A 10,850-nucleotide genomic window follows, 5' to 3' on the forward strand; every position below is an offset into this window, starting at 1 on the left:
CTCTGGACCTTCTCGCGCTCCCTCTCATACAGAATCACCTGGCTTCTAAGCTCCGCCTCCAGCGATGCTCTTGTGGCGCTCAACGTGATCTTCAGCTGCTCCAGGGCGAGGCATTCTTTTTCCAGCATTTTCTCTGCATTCTGCAGAGCAGCCTGTACTTCATTTTTTTCTTGCGCCAATTGCGTCTTCACTTTCTGCGCTTGGTGAAGCTTCTCAGTCCCATCACTAACCTGACCAGTCAGGTTTAAAACCTCTTCCTTCAGGTTTATATTCTCCATTTTCACAGTCTCTATATCCCTTAGGACTGTTTCATTGGCTTTTTTCAAAGTACCCAGCTCTGCCCCTAGCGATGCTCTTGTGGCGTACAGCGTGGCCCTCAGTTCCTCATGCTGCTCTGTGGGGACATACTGGGTACTCAGCCGTTCCTGTAGCACTTGCTGCTTCTCCTTGGCTGCTTGCTGACTTGCATGTAGCTCTTGCAGCTGGCTCTGCCATAAGTGCGTTGCCTGTGTGTGCTGCTGCAGGGAGACACGTTGCATCCTCTCTGCATTCTGCAGTGCTTCCTGCACCTCTAGCTTTTCCTGGATCAATTGCTTCTTATCACCTTTACTGATTTGATCAGTCAAGTCTGAATTTTTCTGCGTCAGACTTACATTCTCCTTCTTTACAGTCTCTAAATCCCTCAGGGCATTCTCATGGGTTTCCTTCAACATACCCAGCTCTGTGTTTAGACTGTGGCCCTGCTGGCGTGAGAGCTCCAGCTCTGTTTTGAGAGCGCTAGCTTCTTGGTGAGAAACTTCTAAGTCTTTGATGAAGTTTTGCACATCTCTCTGGGACATCTCATAGCATAGTCTCCAGTCAGGACTTGTTCTCTCTGATTCCATGTTAGCAATTGCGGTGTTGGCCTTATCCAAACTTGTCTTCAGCTCCTCCAACTCACTCCGTAAGAGACGCTCTGTTTTCTTTAACTCCTCATACTCAAGTATAGCTGGGAGTATACACCTCTTTACCTCGGCGTTCGCTTCTCGCTCCCTATTCAATTGTTCCTGCAAGCCATCATAATCACGTTGGGCAGTTTGGAGTGCAGAAATTAAGGCCTCTTTTACCTGGATCAAGGATTCAGCTTCCCTTTGCTCCTTTTCCTTTGCCACCGTTCCTGTGACAATTCTGTCCATCACTCCGGTGTGTAGCACATCTCGGTGGCTTGCTGACGCCTGTTGTCCTGATATCGCAGGCTCAAGTGGTTCGGTCACTTCCTCTGTGACTTGAAAAATATTTTTATTTTTTCTCTTTGTTTTATTAGTTCCAGAGACATCAGTGGTACTGGGCACACACACACTGGACACTTTTGCAGCTTTCATCTGCGGGTACGTCTCTCTTCTCGGGGCCACATATGCGTCGTCATCATAATCATCATATGGCCTGAAGGGACACTGTTTTGTATGGTTATGTACATAGCAAAACTGACACTTGACGGCAGCCATTTTAAAACCCCGTTTTTTTTTTCACACCCGACGAGGCAGACTTTGCACAACACACGTAAGTTGTACGTGCTTTACAACCTTTGAACCTTCTGGGTTCTTCTTAGGGCAACATCTTTGCCAAAATCCATTTTCATTTTCTTTTATACCAGACAGGGCAAATTTTACACACAGCACTTGCTAGCTGCAAATTCACTCACTTCAGCAAAAGGCATTAGCTTTACACAGCAATCGTTTCATACCCAACGGGGCAAAATTTACACTTAGCACTTGCTAGCTGTAACTTCCATGCTTCAGCAAAAATCATTTTTTTTTTCCGCTTGAGTTCAGTGTCTCAACATATCTTCATCTACTGACCCCCAGAGGCGTAACATCCCACTTCTGACGCCACCTGTGGCAGGACGGCCTCGCGGCGGGGTCAGTAAGACGCTTGACACAATGGGAAACTTTAAACACTAGTGGTTTATTAGCCACAACCAAAATAAGTACGGGTGCACTGTCCCTTTAAGAAACTACTTTCTTGAAAATTAAAGCCTAGTCCCGTTAGGGACACTAACTCACTTCTTGAGCCCTTACTAACAGGACAGCCAGCTAATCTGGTCATGCCCAAAACATGCTACACAAACGATAACCAATAAGCATAATAATAAGGTCTTATCTGTAATGCAGCTCCAACAGCAAACAGGAACACGGTTCCGGGGAGCAAGCTGTGTCCAGCCTCGCAGCGATCTTGATCTTTATCCTGGGTTGGGGTCCCAGCTGGTCCCAGCAGCCTAGCTCCTCGCCGGACTGGGGGACTAAATCAACAGCAACGGCTTCCCTGCCGGGAGAGTTCTCTCCACCTTCCTGTGGAAAAACAAGCTCTCTGTGTGTGTGTCACTTCCTGCTTTTAAACCTGCAGTCTCTCAGGCCTCCTGCTTAGTTAGGCTGCAGGTGTCCTTCTTTCTGTCTGAGGAGATTAACACTCTGTGAACTGGCTGCAGCGTCTCTCCATTCACTATTCCAGCCTACTGAGTTAGTGACTGTCACACTGCTCCTCTGCGCCGAGAAAGAGAAAAGTAAATATACATCATCTGGCAACTGAAGAATGTACAATACAAACCACACATACCGTTTTGCCTGATTATAAGGTGACTATTCTTTCAATAAAGTTAACTTGAAAAGTACAGACTCGCCTTATAATCGGGCCCGCCCACTTTGCAAGCCAATCAGCAGACATATATACAGGTAAGGTAAAATGGAGAAATCTCTACCTTTTGGGGGCCTAAAGTAGCCATGTTTGCTTATGGCAGGCAGCTCAAAGAGAGTGTGTATGTAAACTTTTTTCTTTCCAACTACTACTGAAATTCGGGGGTCGCCCTATAATCGGGCAAATATAGTATGTCGTTATTAAAGTAGTTTATCTGCTGTCTCATGCCTTGGAAAGCTATTGCATTGCTTGCACAGTGTTCCAATCCTGACTCCTTGGAAAACGAAAGAGATGGCCGGTTTATAATCTCCCTGACACTTCTGTGTTCCACGGCTTTAATTAATTTTCCAAGCACAGGTCTCGTTATCTAAAAGAATATGTTGCTTGATTAAAACCTTTTCAATGCAATAGAATAGATTCAGTTAGTAAAATATGCTTGCACTTCTAGCTAGTTTAATAGTATCATGCAGTTTATAACTACTGAAACTGGTTGGATGTAGTAAAGAGGTGACCGACCACAATATCAACCATAAACGGTGCGTATTCGATATGTTTTTTCCCTATCAGATTTTATTTTAATGTATAGCTCTCCCATGTGAGGGAAAAACCATTTGTTTAAAGAAGTTATATGAACAAATTTATTGTGAAATGATTGACGTTTGTGCATATAGCATCTTTAAACGACCTCTTGAGCAGGGGGACGCAACATTTTTTTGGGGGTGGGCATGGTGCTGACAGAGGCCCTGCGCTCTTCCCCACAACATTTAAAGGAATTTCCGTGGTAGCACGCGGGGCCTCTGTATGTCCCTTACATGGTTTCAGGCAGCTTCTGGGGACGTGTTGCTATGACAACTTGGCATCACATGACAGTGACATCAGAAAACGCGCACCTGAGGCATTCCCTATCAGTCGCGTGAATGCATCTTTTCTCTATTTCAAGATTTTATTTGACACCATTGTGCTTTCCAAACTTCCAATGTGTTGATACATCCTTATATACCTTAAGCATATAAAGTTAGATCACAGCTGTCTAAAAACTTCAGAAAAATATATATTTAAATAAGAATTATATTTCAACCGAATCTATGCGTACACAATTCCTTTTTTTTTGATCTAGAAAACAATAGTTCCCAGCACACAAAAAAAGGAGGGAAGCAGTGAACCAAAAAGGTTTAATGAGCAAAACACAAAGTGAGTGAAAAAAACAATACATCAATGAGGGAGGAAGGGAAGGGATGGGATGGGGTATGAACTAACGTAAAAAGTACAGGGAAAGGGGGGGCAGCAACATTTTGGGGTTTTAACCCCCTTCTTCAGGCCCGTTCCCAAAAGACACATTGTATCTAATGGTACTTCCCTATTCCCTGTACCAAACTCCCAAAGAAAGAGCACCAAAAAAAAAAAATGCGCCCCCCCCCCCTTTTTTTTTGGTGCTCTTTCGTTGCCGCCCCCCTTCCCCTGTACTTTTTACGTTTGTTCATATCCCTTCCTCCTCCCTCGTTGTATTGTGTTTTTTCACTCACTTTGTGTTTTGCTCATTAAACCTTTTTGGCTCACTGCTTCCCTCCTTTTTTTTTTTTGTGTGTGCTGGGAACTATTGTTTTCTAGACTGCTGGTTGGGAGGAATTAGGGTCCTCCCTGTTCCACATTGCACCAATCATTCCACATACTCATTTGTGTGCTGTCTATTATTTTGTTTGTTCCTTTTTTTTTTTTTTTAATGTCTCGCCTCAAGTTGAATAAGTTAATTGGCATCAATGGTTTATGAAGAGAGGGACATTTAATGTAATTTGAAGGAACATCAAAAGAGTATTGAGTATCATATTCTATAAAGTGCAACAGTGCCGATTCAGCTTCACCACAAGGAAAGTCCTATTGACTTCAGTGGGGCTATTAGTGCTCTAGTACTGGATCGGCACTGTCACTTTATAGAATAAGGCCCTCAGTCCGACTGAGGGTATGAGTGATTTTCAATATTTCCCCTGCCAATTTCAAATTCGGACAGTATTGAATACCATCTGAATAACTAATTTGGCAAGATTTGCTTTCATACAAAATTTGCATATTGCCCAGATTTTTAAACTCAAGACAAAATAGCTACAAAAATACTGCACCGTTTGAACATGCAAGAGCTTCTAAATTAATCCAGTGAGATGCTTCCATGTAATATTGCCTGTTATTGCAGGGGAACACTATTATTGCACTTTAATGAATAGGCTTTACCCAAACATAGATCGAATATCACGAGAGCGGATGCCTTGCATGAAACTTTCCTAGGTGGGGTAACGTAGTGCTATGAATCTGTCATCACAGCAGAGGTTATATTAATTTTGATGGAATAGTTCTGTTTAGGTGCACAGGTCCAAGTGAAAACTAGCTGGTTTGGCAGAATTCTAAACCTATTGGATCAAACTGAAAATCTGCGTAAGGGGTAATGTACGCTTGAGTTTTTAAGATCACACTTGTTTGATTTCTGCGATTCTGCTGTGAACCGGTTTCATATGCACTACAGAATAAATCCTTCCTGTAGCAGATGAAATGTTACAGGAACTGCACAACTTATAACAATTCTCATTCAACTGTGGCGTTGCTAGTAAAACAATGAATTGGAAATAGCCATGTGTAGAGGGAGAGAGGGTTTGGCCCGGTATTAAAGGGGTTGCACCCCATATGGCCACCCCCTGACCTCACCAGGGAGACAAGGGGTTAACTGGACTGCGGTCCAGGAATGTAGTTTGCACCTTGTTATATCATGAAAATGTATGTTCCCCTCTTCCCATGTTTTATTATGTCAGTGTCTGCACCACACACACACTGGGATCCATCGGGGAGGGCAAGGGTTAATAGTTATATAGTGATTATAGCCCTTTGTTTAATTTTCCCGCCTTTTCAGGCACCATTTTGCAGGGTCCCATAGGCCGCCATTAAAGCTCCATTGTTTTCAATGGCGGAGCTAGCTGTTTTGGACCTGTTTCCCTTGAAGACCAGCAGGTGGCGTCCGAGAGGAGGAGCGGCGGTTTCCCATTGTAAGTCAATGGGCTCATTGACTTCAATGGAGATTCCTCGACGGCTCTTTCCAGGAACGAGTTGGCAGCCGTCCAAACCGCAAAGCAGACACAATGTCTGAAAAAGCTTTGATCACTGATTAGTCAAGTGGCGTGGGAATCTTGGGTTCTAGGGCACCCAGAAATAAAATTCTTTTTGCCCTTAGTTCCTAGGCCTCCCCTCACTCGACCACCACCGGGTCCCAGAATCCAAGATCCCCGGAACGGGTTGTGCTGGTAAAGCGGGTCGCGCCATAGGTTCCAATGGCGGCGGCAGAAGCAGCACAAGAAAACGACTAAGTCAGAAACGCTACAAACCATAAGCCCATATCTCTGGTTCTGGAGGGTCCAGAGGGCCAGGGTTTGGGGTACCTGTAGTCACTGCTCCGACATGGCTGCAGAACCATCCTTGACCCTCTCTGACCAACCTGACGGAGTATAGACCACCTTAAAAGTTCGGGAGTTTTTCCCCATAAACTTCAACGGCGGCCGGTTCCCATTGACCGGCTATGGCGGAGAAACCCCATAGGCTTCAACGGCGGTGATGCCCCGTTGAAAGTCTATGGCGGCGGATTCCCATAGCCGCCAATGGCGGTGGTTTACCATTGAAAGTCTATGGCGGCGGAGCCCGTTGTTTCCAATGGGGATTTAGTGAAAAACCATGATTTAATTTACAGCGGAGAATTTTGTATTAAAATAGGAAACGGTTTAAGTAGTATTTGTGTATCTCCGGTTCTGAAGGTCGCAGCGGGCTGAAGCTTGGACCATATAGTGTCCCAGCTCCGGCATTGAGAACTGGGCAGTTTGGACCCAACAGAACCAGATATTTTAATATGTTTATGTTTCACCTTTAATATTGCATTCCAAGACTGGGATAGAAACCCGCGAAGATTCTTTGGCACATAGGGAAGCAGATGGTCAGAGGGGCGACCCAATGTTTAGAGACTAAGTACTATTCAAAAGGTTTTGCCACCCTCACTGTTTACCTGAGGGCGGAGAAGCGTCAAACTGGAGTGGTTTGTGAGTGTCACATCTTACACTTACAAACAAAGCAGATCCTGCCAGATATTCCATTTGGTAGACTGGCCGGCGTCCCTGATGTAAATGTGGGGCTACAGAAATGAGACCCTCAGGGTCCTAGTGCGCATGGGCTAACTAACTGGGGTGCATGGGTTAAACTGTGTTCCCACATTAAAGATTGGATACCGGTAATTGTTATCCAATAGCCTGTCCTCAATGTTAAGGATAGGGTTACAAAGATATATAAACTGTGGTCAACCCTATATCCATTGTCTTCAAATACCATCTTGATTGTTACCTGATTGCTGGAGAATTGCTATCTGATACTTCTCATCCCCCATCCCCAAGTAAGTGTTACCTTCTTGCCTGTTAACTGTACTATATTGCTGTGTTCACCTATTTAAGGAATAAATATACTTTATTATATCTAAGCCTCGTTCAGTTCAACCAGGTTATTTGGTGTATTATTATAGCCTGTCACAAAGTTACCGTCACAGGCATATAATAAAACTGGTGGCAGCGGCGGGACTGAACTGGACCTGTATTACAGTGTACTGAGGGACCCTGTAATATAGTGGGAACTCGAAGGTAATTGCGAGTTCCTGGGACTAAAGATATTGAACACACAGTAGTGCAACAGTTAACACAAGTTGTAACACCACCTCACTGCTGCGACTGTGAATCATGATCGAGGCTGAAGGCTCATCCAACCTGAGCTCAGCTGAAGGACAAGTCCCGTGAATATGGACTGCCTTATGAGAACCAGGAGGTTGCAGACATGATAGCGGCAATCAGTGACTATGAAGCTCGGCTTGCAGAGCCTCAGGATACGGCTCAGCTTGCCCTTGTACAGCCGCCCGGAGATCAGGGAAGGAACCCAGTGCCGGGGCATCAGAATCCCGGGGAGGAAACGAGTACACCTCCCGGGACCAGTGCAACAGGAGGGGCACTGGTTGATGCGGCTACCAGTCCGTTCACCCCTGACATGTTGGCACTGATTACTGCGTGGGGTGACAGAGGGACACCGGAGGAGCGGCTGCAGTTTATCACTATGGCAGTGAACAGACCCGCTTATTGCCCCCCTGTCCAACCCAGCAAAGATGAACTCAAACTGGACCAGCACAGTCTCACCAAGTTCGTGGAAGGCACTGACCAGATCGACAGTTTCTTAAAGAACTTTGAAACGCAGTGCCGGCGGTACAAAGTGCTTCCCCAGCATAGGGTTGCACGTTTGGACCCCTTACTGTCCGGCTTGGCTAAACAGACGATGATGGCGCTTCCAGAGGAGTATGCTGATGACTATGACCACCTGAAAGAACTGTTGTTATTTCAGTACGGTTTTACCCCTGAAGCCTACCGGGGTAAATTCCGGCTGGAAGAGAGGCAGCCCCTGGAGTCCTATGTCACTTATGTGACCCGCATGGCTTTGTACGGGATACGCTAGGTGGAGGGCTATGAGGCCAGGACTTACCAACGCCTGCTGGACCTCATCTTTCAGGAGCAGATCATGCAGCAGTGCCCGCCGGCGGTGAGGGCTTGGGTGTACGACAAAAAGCCCAAGACTTACCAGGAAGGCGGCAAGACTAGCAGATGACTATGTGGCCAGCCGAGCTCTGATGCCCGCCAAGACACCAGCCAAAGCGGCGGCGGCGGTGGAGCCGGCCAAGAAATCTGCTAATACCCCCCAATGGACTCGGAGGCCGCCTGCGGGCAGCAGTCCACAGAAGGCGGGGGAGCTCCGGCACGAGCGCCGGTGCTACAACTGCAACCGCACTGGTCACATCAGACCAGATTGCCCGGAACCCCTGCGTTCCAGCGGACCCCATCAGGGGCAACGCACCCCAGCTGCGAAGTCAGTAGCCCGCGTGCGGGTGGCTTCCACCAAGGCGACCGGACCGGTCATGGAAACAACTCCCAGCGAGCCGTCCCATACAACACCTGTCCCGGTTTCATCAGTGCCTACAGCCAGGAGCGGAGGACATCTCAGCGCGGATCTGCATCAGAAGGACGGCCGGAGCAGACATCTCACCCCGGTCACAGTCGGTGACCGGCAAGTGGTCGGCTTGCTGGATTCAGGAGCTGCAGTGACCCTGGTCCGACCTGATATGGTCCGGCCAGAGGAATTGCTCCCAGGCCCTGGGATGCAGATCACTGTGGCCGACGGAGAGCCACGTTTCTTGCAAGTGGCCATAATCTTTTTGGATTGGGGGGAGGGCCAGGGTGTGCGGGAAGTGGGGGTTTTACCCGGTTTGGATGCTGAAGTTCTTGGCAACGATCTGGGACCGATGACCTGCACCTGCGACCGGGTGCCCAAGCCCGCTGCAGTGGCGGTGGTTACCCGGAGCCAGACCGCGGCAATGACGGCGGCGCCAGTCCCCCAGCCTTTGGGACCAACGTTAGCGGAGGGCGCAGAGGAGCCCGGGGAGGTAAGCCAGGATCAGTTGCAACCACAGACTGACTTACTGTTCCCCCTCACCCTTCCCCATTCCCCGGACAATGACATGACTGGGGGTGGTCAGAATTAGGAGCCCAGTTCAGGGAGGCAGTGAAGACAGACCTTACCCTGGCCGGCGTGAGACTTCGGGCGTCTGAATCTCAGGCAGGGGAAGGCACTGAGCACTGCCTATGGCATAAGGGACTCCTGTATAGAGAAGAAGGGAACCCAGGGATAGAGGAGGGGGTGACCGGTAAGCGACAGCTAGTAGTGCCCCAGGGGTACCGACAGCAAATGTTACGGGTAGCTCACTCTATTCCGTTAGCGGGACATCAGGGGGTCAATGTCACGATGACATCAACTTTTATCAACACATTTATATTTCTGGGTACTTGATTGAACAGAACAAGTTGCAAAATAAATTGTGATTTATTTCCTTAATAGACAAACACACGACATCTGCAGAATACACTTAAAACAACACTCACTGGGATAAGGAAATGAAAGAAATTGTCCTTGGAACGAAAGAAATAGTCCTTTACTTGCCAGTGCAAGAAATGCAGCCTTGGTTTTAAAAGTCCTGTGGTTATGTGGTTGTTAACCCCTTCACTCCTGGACTGGTTGCTGCTGTACTGGAACAAAGTCTTGCATCTTTACATCATGGATTAAAATTCAAGAATCACACCGGGAAATACCTGGGGAGCCACAGTTATAGACTGGCCAAAGCTATCTTTAACATGTGGATCCAATCCCCTCGTGGGAACAAAAAAACCACGAATAGCCAAGTGACCCACAATTCATAAGACCGGTCAAAAGGGCTGTCCGGTGGGCAGGGCGCATGGGTCAGGTTGACGCCCATTCCACTTAGCATACCTGGGCTATACCCATTTCTTGGGGCCACTGTGTCTGATTTTTGACCGGAGGGGTCACTAGCCTGACATCTGCTGTGCATCAGTATGTCAGTTTTGTATACATTATGGGTCTGCTGGGTCTTTTCATAACTGACACTCTTTTAGACAGGAAGATGCTAATCAGCTCGATCTCTTTGAGGCTTGGTCATAAAAATACCGAAGCTCATTCACCCATATCACAGCTGGATGTCCAAGTAAATCCTGCTTGGACTTACAAACAAAATACCTCCTGCCTTACATTTAAGATCTTCTATGTAAGTTGGTTAGAGGGTATGGCAAGCAATGCATCTTGTCTTTTACCCTCGCAGACAGGGAATGGACTGCAAATGGGGAATAAAAATGGCATGGACAGGGCAACAACAGTAATGCATGGCAAATCAGGTATTAACCCTTTCCTCCCTGTCACAGTCAACAGAACGCGAGCCCGGTTATTACAGTGTTACTACTGGCCAGGGGCATCACGAGATCTGGGCAATTTCTGCCGCTCTTGTGATGCCTGCCAGCGAGTGGGTAAGGCAGGCGACCGTGTGAAGGCACCCCTGAAACCCCTACCGGTAGTAGGGGAACCCTTCCAGAAAGTAGCGATGGACCTTGTAGGACCCCTTATGATTCCTAGCAGGTCAGGGAAGCGCTACATCCTCACGGTGGTGGATTTTGACACCCGGTACCCTGAGGCGGTAGGGCTTGGCACCATAGATGCCAAGACAGTGGCAGCAGCTTTGCTGCACATTTTTTCTAGGGTAGGTTTCCCTAGTGAGATTCTAACTGATC

Source organism: Ascaphus truei, chromosome 4, assembly GCF_040206685.1.
Source record: "Ascaphus truei isolate aAscTru1 chromosome 4, aAscTru1.hap1, whole genome shotgun sequence".
In the NCBI taxonomy this organism is placed as follows: Eukaryota; Metazoa; Chordata; class Amphibia; order Anura; family Ascaphidae; genus Ascaphus; species Ascaphus truei.